We start from the raw sequence: 11,410 nt of genomic DNA, 5'->3' as shown, positions 1-11,410 counted from the left end.
GGCCCATCTCTGCCGCTCCCACAGTACGGTGGAAAGAAGCCATCTGAGTGGATTCCCTGCAAACAGGAGAAAGACTGAGCTCGTCCCTTTTCCGGGGATTAATTTGTTGGCCGAGAAAACAGAAGATACTCCACACACCCTTTCCTTTTCTCCCTGCCCATGCCACACAGAATTCTCCAATTCTGCTCTCACACAAATAAGAAACGGGCTCATTTCAAAAACCGGTTTAGCCTAAATAGTCATGAAGTAAAATAGAAATTAAAAGCAAAAGAAAGGTATGTTATATTTTATGCCTGGTGGCGCGCTGGATCATTGCAGACAGGTGTGTCTAGGACTGAGAAGTTGTGCTGGAACTGTCACACCTGTCCCCCGTGGTGGCCTTGGCATTTGCTAGCATGGCAACAAGACCAAAAACCCACCCACAGGAAGATGCTCAGGGAGGCGTTCTAAATAACATTCTCTCCTGGAAATGACTTTGAGATTCAAACACAAAAGAGCAACTAAATATATGCTATCCAGTAGCATTCCGGTGAGAAAAAAGAGCGGTCATTCAAATTATACACACGCCAATTACAGTAAGATTGGGGAGAGGGAATCCCATCAGTGAGGAACACCTGTGTGCCCGGCTGCTACTGATAATTTACCTCCATCAATACAATGCATTACAATTCTGTAGATAAGGAAAACACACCAGCTTAAGAAACTAGCAAAGGTCCCGTAATCAGATGTTGAGTGGAGGTGAATGCCAGGCGCAAGTGTGTCCAGATCTGGGGTCATCTGGGTTCACTCAGAGCTCCTTTTTACTTTTGAGCAGGTCCCAACATTATGTTGGAATACATGTGATTGACAATTTCCTTTTTAGAAAATCCCTGGTCTATTCTTTTTCTGTGAGTATTATTATTATTTTATCACAGTATGGTGGATATTTCATTCGGATCTTCAGTGATCTCTGGATGAAGGATGGTGTGTCAGTGAGGACACTGCTCATGACAGGGTCCACGGAGGGAGACAGCAAGTGCGGCCACATAGTCATGTGATGTTCTTCTATCATACCAGCATGCCCATTCCCTCATTTTATTGGGGAAAAAAAAGCCAGGGAGACAAATTTTTCAAAGCTGTAGGGGATTATAAAGAGATTGGCCAGTGATTTTTAGTCTCTTGATAGGAAAAGCAGAGGGAGAGAGGAAGTGACTTGCATGGGTCCCATAACCAATGCCAGAGCTCGTGTCACTCCCCAGGCCCAAGGCTGTCCTCCCAGGGCACAATGCTGTCCTTTCCAGGCTCTGTGCACTTTTCACTGCCTCTGTGGAGACAGGACTCTCTTCTGTACTCCTATTTGAGCCCACCTCCCAGGAGGGAGGGGATGGCGGAGGGGAAAAAAAAAAAAAAGAAGGTCTGTCCCCAGCCAGCTGGTCGACCCTCCCTCTGCTGTTGTTCTGCAAGCCAACAGCTGAGGGGCCCTCTCCCTGAGGGAAAGAAGGCCACAGGCTCATCTCTCCTTTCTCCTGAGGCCACGGGCAGAAGGGGAGGCGGGGAGGTGGCTTACTAGTAGCAGCTGCCCCATATATCAGGCTGTTATTTCCCAGCACGCATTGAGTGCTGCCTAGCGATATTTATATCTCCCGGACACACTCAAATACTTAAGCAATGGGCTTTAGCCATACGAATTATCTGCACATTGAAAGTGTCTTTGTTTCCAGTAGTGATGGAAGTGAACTGCTGAAATTCTTTAAAATGCCACGTGCGCTGTTTTGAGGATAGCCCCTAGAAATATATGATGGATGTGAAGTTAGAGAGGGAAGAAACACACGATGCACCTGCAATCTCCACTGCACCATCACCTCACATTCCTGTCCACTTGCATCGACTCCCATGACCAGAGCACACAAGACAAGACACGCCTTCATGGTGGAAGGTCTGACACACTTATTCCTTTAGCATCCATTATAAATGAAGGAGAAGCAGTGAGGTTTCGTTGCTTAATTATATCCGGGCACTTTGTACATTTAATTCACAGAATTCTCAGAAAGCGACATTTTCATACCAAAAAAAAAGAAAGAAAGAAAGGTAAAAAAGAAAGAGTGTCTTCCAGTGTGAGCTTATATTGGTTTCTTTTCCAGGCAGTCTAGGAGTTTACATGCATTCTCTCATCTTTGCCCCTGCTCTGGCTCGCTCGAAACGCTCCTCCACGGTGGATCCCTCCGGCTCGTGCGCTTGTGTTGCTCAGGTCTCTGCTTCGGTGCCACCCTGGTGTCCACACCTGAAGACCTCCCTCACCAGACAGTGTGGCAAACGTCCCCACCTTCCCCCCACTGCTCCAGCTTACTGCTTGTCTCCTTGCCCCGCGTGATTCCCTTCACGGCCTTCATCGCGGTCTAGCACACTTATGTACGCCTACCTGTTTAATCTCCCTTGCTTACCCCTCCCAATGAAAAGGCAGCTCCAGTAGGATGGGCAGCCCTTATGTTTATTTGTGTTTTGTTCACTGCTCTATCTCCCGATCTTAGAAGAGATTTGGCACAAAGCGGGAACTCTTTATTGCATCTACTTTGGGGAGGGAGAAGCTTACACTCAGTGAAGCTAAACAGCTTGTCCACTCTCCAGGCAATAGAAAAAATAAGCGAACTCTCTGAGACCTCTGGGATCAGGCTCTGACTGCCCCCAACCTGAATGGTGGAGCTGCTTCCTAAACATTCAGCGTTCTAATCCCTGCGTGGTCCACACGTCCACGTAACATGACCTCTTGTCTCTGTTCATTCGATGAATATTTATTAGATACGTACCACATGGCAATCGCTGCTCTACTCTGTGAGGAAATGAAAATAGTCTCTGCCCTCCATAAGTTTTAACTGAATAGCAGGAGACACGAATACAGAAAGAAGTAACTGCAATACCCTGGAGGAAGGAACGGTGCGTGAAGCACATGGAGATGGGAAAGGGTGAAGAACATTCTGGAATCATTAGGTATGCTATCTGATGAAGCCCATAAAGCCCTAAGCACGATCATGACACACAGAGCCCCCTCCCCCAGGTAGGACATCATTATTAAGTGGCTCTTTATGGTAAAATATAGGACATTAGGTTGAGAGGAGTAAGGTAAGGCTGAACATGTAGACAAGAACTAGATCCTAAAGTGATTTTTGTGGTCATTCAATTAGAGCCTGAGAGTGTCAGGCTACACAGACTAAAGACTTATAAGTATGAAAAATAATACGATCGGGCTTTACAACTGAAGAATATTCCCTTTTCTAAAAGAGTATTTTAAAGCAAGAATATACATCAACAAGTAGATAAAAATATATGCATTCATAACAAGATAAGCAGTATTACATAATTAGCTGCTCAAAGCACTTGGGGTGCCCCAATGAAACAGCAAGGTTCCCGTCCTTACAGAGCCCCTTGGCTGCCACAGCTTCCTCACAAACAGGAGGCTTCCCATCTCCACGATTCTAGCCAGTTCTACCTGTCAGTGTCCAAGCTCACCGGTCCCCAACAAGGCAGGAGTCGCACCCTGATGACGGCCAAGGAAGACGATGGGAATATAATAGCTGAGTCTTATCGAAAGTCACCTGTGTTAGAATATTTTGCTAATCTCTGCAAACAGAAGCTAATTCACGGTAGCATTCTGGTCCTTCCGACCCACTTTCCTCAGAACAGCACACATGAGTGTAAACACCTGGCTTTCCCCCCGCAGACACGTGAAGTCTGGGCTGCAGAGCCGACATGCCCAGGGCACCCTGGCCAAGGCAGAGGGCCCTGGTGGTCTACCCAGCCAGCTCACTCCTGCACCAAGGCCAGACAAGAGAAGAGCGGCATCACTTGGTGAACCTCACTTCCGAGAAGGGGAATGTAGCTCGTGTGAGCCTTCGCAGCGGCCCGGGCCAAGGCCCTAGTGGCTTCTGCAAGAGGAACTGATCATAAGGGGTGAGGGCCCGACGACAGGTCCTCCAAAATGCTGCTTTCAGTCCAGATGGTGACACCTGCGCGTCCGGGGCCTAGCTGAATCCACTCGCGTTGCCTTAACACAGAGCATGCCAAGAAGGCCCGAGATAAGGAGGAGAGTCAGAGTTGGTGCTGCAGACACCGAGCGGACCCCCAGGAAGGTGGGGAAGGAGGGGCTGGGGGTGTGGGCTGGGAGACCCACGCCAGGGGCCGTGGCCAGCTCCCCCTCATCCCGAGCTCCGTGTGTGTGCACGTGTTTGCACGTCCGCGACGAAGCAGCAGAGCAACACGACCGCCCGAGGCCTGCGAGGGGCCCTGGGGCAGGGTCTGCACGCCGAGCAGGCGACGTGTGGCGGGAAATCCTCGACCAGGTAGCGCGGGCTGGACGGAACAGACTGTGCTCCTGTCCCAGCGGCGCTGGGCGTGTGTCCAGCTGGTCCCAGCGGAGGGTGCCGCGTTCGGGCACGAGACCCTGTTCGTGCCAGTCCCACGCGTCTTCCTCCAGAAGCTTCTCACACCCTGGGGAGCAGGCAGGACGCTCTCTTCGGGACAGTTTTACACGTGCCTCTGCCAGCGACCGCAGGTGAGAGCGGCTCGAGAACACCTCTGATGTGAATGTGTCGGCTTCGGGATTCAGAACTATATGGACGTTATGAATTCTAACCCAAAGCTCGGGGCAAGGAAAGTGGGCGTTTTGATTTCTCGGGGAATATATATATATATATATATATATATAAATATAATTTTTTTCTTTCCTTTTTTGTTTTCTTTTGTTTTCCTCCAGTGCCCAGAAAGCAATAGGTTAACTTTCTTGTGATCCCACTGGGCTTATGAGTGGATTTTTTTCTAGGCCATCCTTTCCTGTGGAGTAAAGTCCTTCAGAAGTTCTGGCTTTTTCCCGGCTCTCGTTTCCACTTCTAAAAGTCCCAGGGGCGGAGGTGTTCGGTCCAGCCGACCTGCAGCCCACACCGTAGGCTCCCGGGCTGTAGCCCTCCCCAGCCCGCCTCCTGGGAAGCACAGCCATGCGCTCAGACCTCTGCTTTCTGAGTTCATTTCTGACACATGGAAATGTGTTTTTCCTACAAGCTATCGATACATTTTAAAGAATGTTCATTCTATCTGGGGTTCCAAGGAATTGATGGCAGGGGCTGTTCACTTTCTACTGACTCGGTTACTGGCCTTATGTTCTTCTCTGAGCCTCCATTTCCTCCTTCGCAAAACGGTGATGAGGATGCCTACTTTGAAGATCTGTAACAATGAGAATCAAAACATGCACGTGCGTACTGAGGATACGCCTTATTGGAGAAAAAAGTACATATGTGTATATGCGCGTATCTACATCGGTATTTATTTCCAATACATAGTTTACGCGCACACACCGAGAGGTAAGTCATTCTTCTTCAGTGGTACAATCGAATAGTTAGTAACAGAACAGAGAACTCAGGAATCAGAAAGAAAGGGCATATCCACAGAGTGGGGAGCGTGGAAAGTTTCTCATGGCAGGCCTGGAAACTCATGCTTCTGCCCCCTCCCACCCCTGCCCCCAACCACTTCCAGGTTCACACCCAAGCACGGGAGGTAGAGCCAACCCGAAAAAGCAGAGCAGGGGCAACGCGGGCCTTCTTCCACAGACAGGCTTCCTCCAGGACGACCCACAGGGAAGAGGAAACCATTCTGAAAGCCCCCGGTGTTGAATTCAGGAAGCTTCACCCCTGCAGGAAGACGCCCTTAACACCGCCCTGCTGGGCGTGAGGCGGACTGGGTGCCGACTGGCGATCTGCCACATCCACCGAGGTCCCAGTCTGACGCTAAGCCGCGAAGCGTGGGCTCTCTCTGATTTTCCAATATTCAGGTGCGCAGAAGTCAACGTTTCATGAAAGGATGTCCCTGTCAGCGGCAGGCCCATCATCTGGCCCCGAGCTGTCAAGGAACAGATTGTGGAATTACCATTAGAATACAGGAGCCCGGCGGCGGGCAGTAAGCGCGGAGCCGGCAAGCATATGCCCCCAGCATGGCACTGGCGCTTCTCACGCAGCCGAGAAGTGGACACAAGCCAGAGCTAGCGTAGCAACCGCTAACCGCTCTGCCTGTCCGTGTTTCCACGACGTGCCATATGTCTGCGGGGATTCTCAGCGAACGGGCATTACTTCCCTTCAGCTGACTGATAACATTTCCCCGAAGGGCTCGGAGGAGCGGAGCGCGGCCGGCAGCCCTGCCTGCACCTGCCTTAATTGTCCGGCCCGCCTCACCGAGCTTTCATTCTGGAACTCTGCTAGGAAAGTGGGACATCTCTCACCATGGATTAATTACGAGGAAGAAGTAAAAGCTTCATAAGGAGGAAAAAAAAAATGACTTTCTTAAGGCTTTTGGATTCACTCCAGATAGGTAATATTTGTGTCAAGGTTTGAACAGAATTTCGAAAAGGAGAAGCAATGGGCCTTTCTATTATTCCTAGAGTGTTATCAATTTAAAAATGAAATATTAAGTAATACTGGGCTTTTTAGTCTCGCCAAATATGGACCTTGCATTATGGTGGAAGAGACAAAGCCCCGTGCTGTGGGCTTATAGCAGGAGCGAACAGTGTAGCCGGAAGCAACGAGACCTTCAAACTCCTGCAACAGCAGGTAATACCCACAGGGATGTTGTAGGTATTGTCCAAGGGAGCGTATGAGAAGGGCCTATCATGACAAATTCCCCTAATGGGGGACCAGGAAGGGTCAGTTATTGTCCTGATCAGCTCTTTATGAGGTCCTAATATTTAATGCCCGTTCTAAAGGATAAAGTAGATAATGTTACTTCAATGCACAAGTGAGTAAACTGAATTTCAAAGAGATCAATGAAATTTCCCAATATCAGAGGGGAACAGTAAGGATGTAAACCCAGTATTCTTGAACACCAGATCCCATGCTAATTCCACAAACACCATGATGCCTTATGAAAACAACAAGGCCCAGTTATCTGCATGGCCATTCCTAAGTGAGCTCACTTTTTGAGTGTTGAAAATGCCGTACTTAATACCATATATTTTGAACTTGTATTTATTTTTGACAGTGTTACAAATGCATAAGTATAATGTATGACTTTTATAATTTTTCCAATGAAATATTAACCTAAAATTATCATAGCTAAAGATGTCTCTATAAATTAGACAGGTAAGTCTGATATTCACAGGGTTTTCTTAGACTCATAAAATATTAGACATTAATGGCTAGATAAAACCTTTGCTGATTTGGACCAACTCCCCTGTCCAGCAGGAGACGGCATACTACTTTAATGCTCTTTGGACACATCACAGTTTCTTGCAATCAGCAAAAATTTTAAAAATAAAACCATCCTATGAAACAATCTCATATAAAATCATAATGCAATTAACGTCTTTGAGAATTCTCTAAATGTCTCTCCTGAAAAAAATGGGTATTGACTGTGTGAATTTCAGGTTTTTTCATCCATTAGAAGGCAAGCACAACTCCTGCTGGGGGGTCTTCCCTGTTCCCCACACAGCCACGTGCCCCCTGCCTGCCCACACCCGTGAAGGTCGCTGGTGCCCGTGCTCACAACTAGCCAATGGGCTGTGGACGGAAGGAAGGTGTCATAGCAATTAACAATGATGATGATGATGATGATGATGATAAGGTAACAATGGTAACAAAGGTGTGTGCTAATTTGTAGTGAGGCCCTGATTTGTTTCCTAACATCTGATTGGCTAAGAGAGACTTGCAATAACATTCCATTTGGTATTTTCCATGTTCCATTTTCTCCATCATTCCTTACACTTCTAGAAAAAAATTATTTTGCCTAAAAACATATTTGATTTTGTGTTTAAGATACATCACGATGCGACCTCGACCTACCTCTCCAGAATCATGGCTTTTCTTGGTTCTCAATCTCATCAACCAATATCTGCCTCTTCTCTCCCGTCATATACATAAGCCAGACTGGATTCCTCATCTTTTCTGAACAGCAGTGAATTTTCCCTAAGTTCTGCTTTTGCACATTCTATTTCCACCACTGAAATGTCTGTGAAGTGTTCTCACAGTCTCTAGATCTGGGAGAACCTGATTCCAGAGGGTTTTGGGGGTCTCGGGTTAACGCGGCTGGATAATGGTGGCCATGGGGCTCCATCTGAAACAAAGGCTGAAAGCAAATTCTTGCAGAATACGTAAGCTAAGTTACAACAAAAGTAAACACAATTAAAGCAGTTCAAGAGGGGATCTAATTCAGCTACATAAACTTTTAAGTGCTGTGAATATCTACTTAAACATCCTGCCTTTATCCATATGAGATAAAAGAATAAAGCAGGAATTGTTGAGAAGGAAGAAGAATATGCTCACACCCCAAACCCTGGGAGAAATTTTTCAGGCAGAGAAGCATGAATGCATGAAATGACCTCCCAACAAGGCATGGGAGAGATATAAAAGTCAAATGAGCTGGCGCTGGGCCCTGATGGGAGGGAAGTGTGTCAGGGAGAGAGCAGGTCAGACGTCTGGTTCCTTTACCGGCCTCCGACTTAACACATCAGGCCGGCAGGAGAGCTGTGTCTGCAAGCGTGCCCTTCAATCTGTGCATTTATTTTGAGTATAAAGAAGTTGACATTTCTTCATTACCTCCTTGTCTTTCACACTGAGCTCTTCCACTTACACGTCTTTGGATTGATACTGTGGGATTTCAGCATTTTCTTGTTAGGCAAGCCTCGTCTCCAAGCCTGCTTTGCACTTTCTAGCTTATGATTTTGGAAGAATTACTTTGTCTTTCAAATCTCTGAAGCTTGGGGATTGGAATCCTGACCATGAAATACTGCTTGCTTATTTGTTCAATCATTTATTCATGCAAATACGTCAGTGCCAATTCTCTGGTAAGCATCTGGATCGTTGCTAGGACTTAGACAGTGGGCAGAGTAGCCAAGGTCCTTCTCGTGTGGACTTTATAGTTCAACGGCCCATTAAATAAAATCACGTGTGCGAAGCACCTGCCATGGTGCCTGGAATACAGGGAGAGCTCGGGAAATGTCACTGACTCCTGCTGTCCTTCTCTCCTACCACTCTGCATGCACTCCTGGACCTCTGTCCTCCATGCGACCTCTATGAGAATCTCACAGCAACGGTTCATAATTTCTTTCCCAGCTTCGAGCATTGAGAAGAGATTTGGAAAAACAGCCAAACAGAGAATTTTCTCTTGGGAAACTTGAGTGACTTGGTGCAGCTGCTGGGAAGAGTCCTCTTTAATGAGGACCGCGTTTCAGTCAAACGCACTATGTCAGCCATGATTCAGAGCCTGACCGGAAGTGGTGGCCAGATGAAGGAAGAGCAGGAATTCTCCAAAATCAGATATCAACAAAATTCCAAAAAACAAAAAAGCTAAATGAAATGAAACCAAAGACCCTCCCTTCCATCAACATCGCAACATAACGCCTTTCCTGAAATGACTTCTTTTGATCCCTACAAAGAAGATGCTAGTAGTATGACCTCCTTTATAAGATGTGGCTCAGAGAAGATGAGGATTTATACAAGGGTATCAGTCAAGGGTTTGTCACTGCTATTTCGCTTTTAGTTTTCCTGCAATAAAAGCTGACCATGAATGATCAGAGCAGGAAACATGTTTATTCAAAGGATATCAGTAGGGCATGGGATTGCCAGGTGACCTGGCGCAGCAGACTTAAAGCTATGTGAGTACGAATCGTACATCAAAGCAGCCCCAGAGCAGATATGTAGAGGGAGGGGTGCACAGGGCCAACCTGCAGTTCACCTGTCAGGACAGGACCTTCATGCACTGGCTACCTGCACCATCTCCCGCACACGTCTGCTCTAGGAAATCCTCCTGCAGTGACAGCCAGCCTGCATGCTTGTGACCAGGGGAACCCAGGGACAGAGCACAGGGGTCTCAGGGCAGGCTGGACGGTGGCAGGCTGTGTGAAACCCTTTACTAATAGGAAGGGACTCTTGCTCTTGTTGAGACCCATGCCAAAGGGAATCCCCAGACAGAGGAGGTGGTTCCAATGCCGCCTATCAAAGCCCGACAAATGTCCCTTACCCAAGGTCACATGGCCTAGTGAGCAGTTTTGGTGCTAAGAATGCAGTTCCCGTGTCTGTTCTAGTGTCCCCCTCCCCCGCCGCCCTGCCACGCCAGACCACGTGGTACAACAAGCAACGGTGTCCGAATACAGTCTGCCGCATTGACTGGTATTGTCAGCATCCTAGCACAAAAACCTCACACCCTTGCTTTTAACATTTTTACATTTTGTATCATTTTAAACTTTTTAATTATTTTTATCAGCTTAAAATCATTCTTTTCTTTTATCCTTTACAAAGAAATTTTTCGTGACTTATTAACAACTATCCTGAGAGGTAAGAGAACAAACAAATGCATCTTTTTTTTTCTTTTCCAGGAAAGAAAAAGTCTGATGAAGCACCTGGTCCCAAATGTAAAAGTCCTTAAATGTGTCTGATTATGTACTGGTGTGGCAGCTTCGTTCACGCTGGTATAGCCAATCCCTGGTATAGCCGCAAACACTTCTTTTGACCATGGAGAAGGTGATTGAAGGCGAAAAGGGAGACAGTTTTGCTCTCCCAATGTCTGCCGTTTTTGAAGAGGCAACATGGAAAGGAAAAGCTGACGACCTGAAAGCATTCGCTGCAACTCAGAGGGGTCCGGAGTAGGAATACAAAGACGTGGGTTGGATCAGAGAGGGGTGTAGTAAGTACGGACTGTGGGACCTTGGGTGAGTCACTTAACTCCCTCAGCTTTGGCTTCTTCATCTTTAAATATAGTTAGAAAATCTATATTGCACTATGTCGCAGGAGAGTTGGAAAGATACGTAGAATAAGATACATCCATCTACGGTGGGTTCATTACAAATGGCGGCATGACATGTAGCCACTCAAGGAAAAACACATAATTCAGCTCCATATTCTGAACATTATCCGTCTCCCTGCTACACTGGAGAACAGTCTGAGTTATAAAAACGTGCACTGAGATTATTATTTCTCCCCAAGGGTGGTTCAAATACTCTGATTATTTCCTAGAAACACGAGGCAACGTGCTCTCTCCAGGAAATCTTGGTAACTCCTTGAAATTAAGCCCCAAATTTTTAAGGAAATAAGAGGTGCATATGAATAACTTGTTTGATACATAAACTATACCATGTAAAAGAGAGAAGATGCCACATTTTTGTAAATATTGGAGGTGGGTTACAACAAGGTAGGAAATATTTACAGATCATCTGTGCCAAAAGAAAAGGAAAATACAAAGAAGTCTGCATGTACTTTCTAAACTTCCAAAGATCAAACTTTGTGGTCACTGATGGTTGGTGAGCTCTCTTTTTCTGCATTCTGATCAAAAATGTAAGAACTTAAGGAATCAGTTCCTGGGGTCGTTGTTATTTTCCTCCAAAGGACCATGAATTCTTCAAGCACAGAGAGGACCTCATTCATCTTTTTTACCTCTACCGAGCGCTGACCCACATGTATACCTA

The sequence above is a fragment of the Ursus maritimus genome, unplaced genomic scaffold, assembly GCF_017311325.1.
Source record: "Ursus maritimus isolate PB19 unplaced genomic scaffold, ASM1731132v1 scaffold_6, whole genome shotgun sequence".
Lineage (NCBI taxonomy): Eukaryota > Metazoa > Chordata > Mammalia > Carnivora > Ursidae > Ursus > Ursus maritimus.
The sequence above is the reverse complement of the archived record's forward strand: the minus strand, read 5'-3'. Positions refer to the sequence as shown.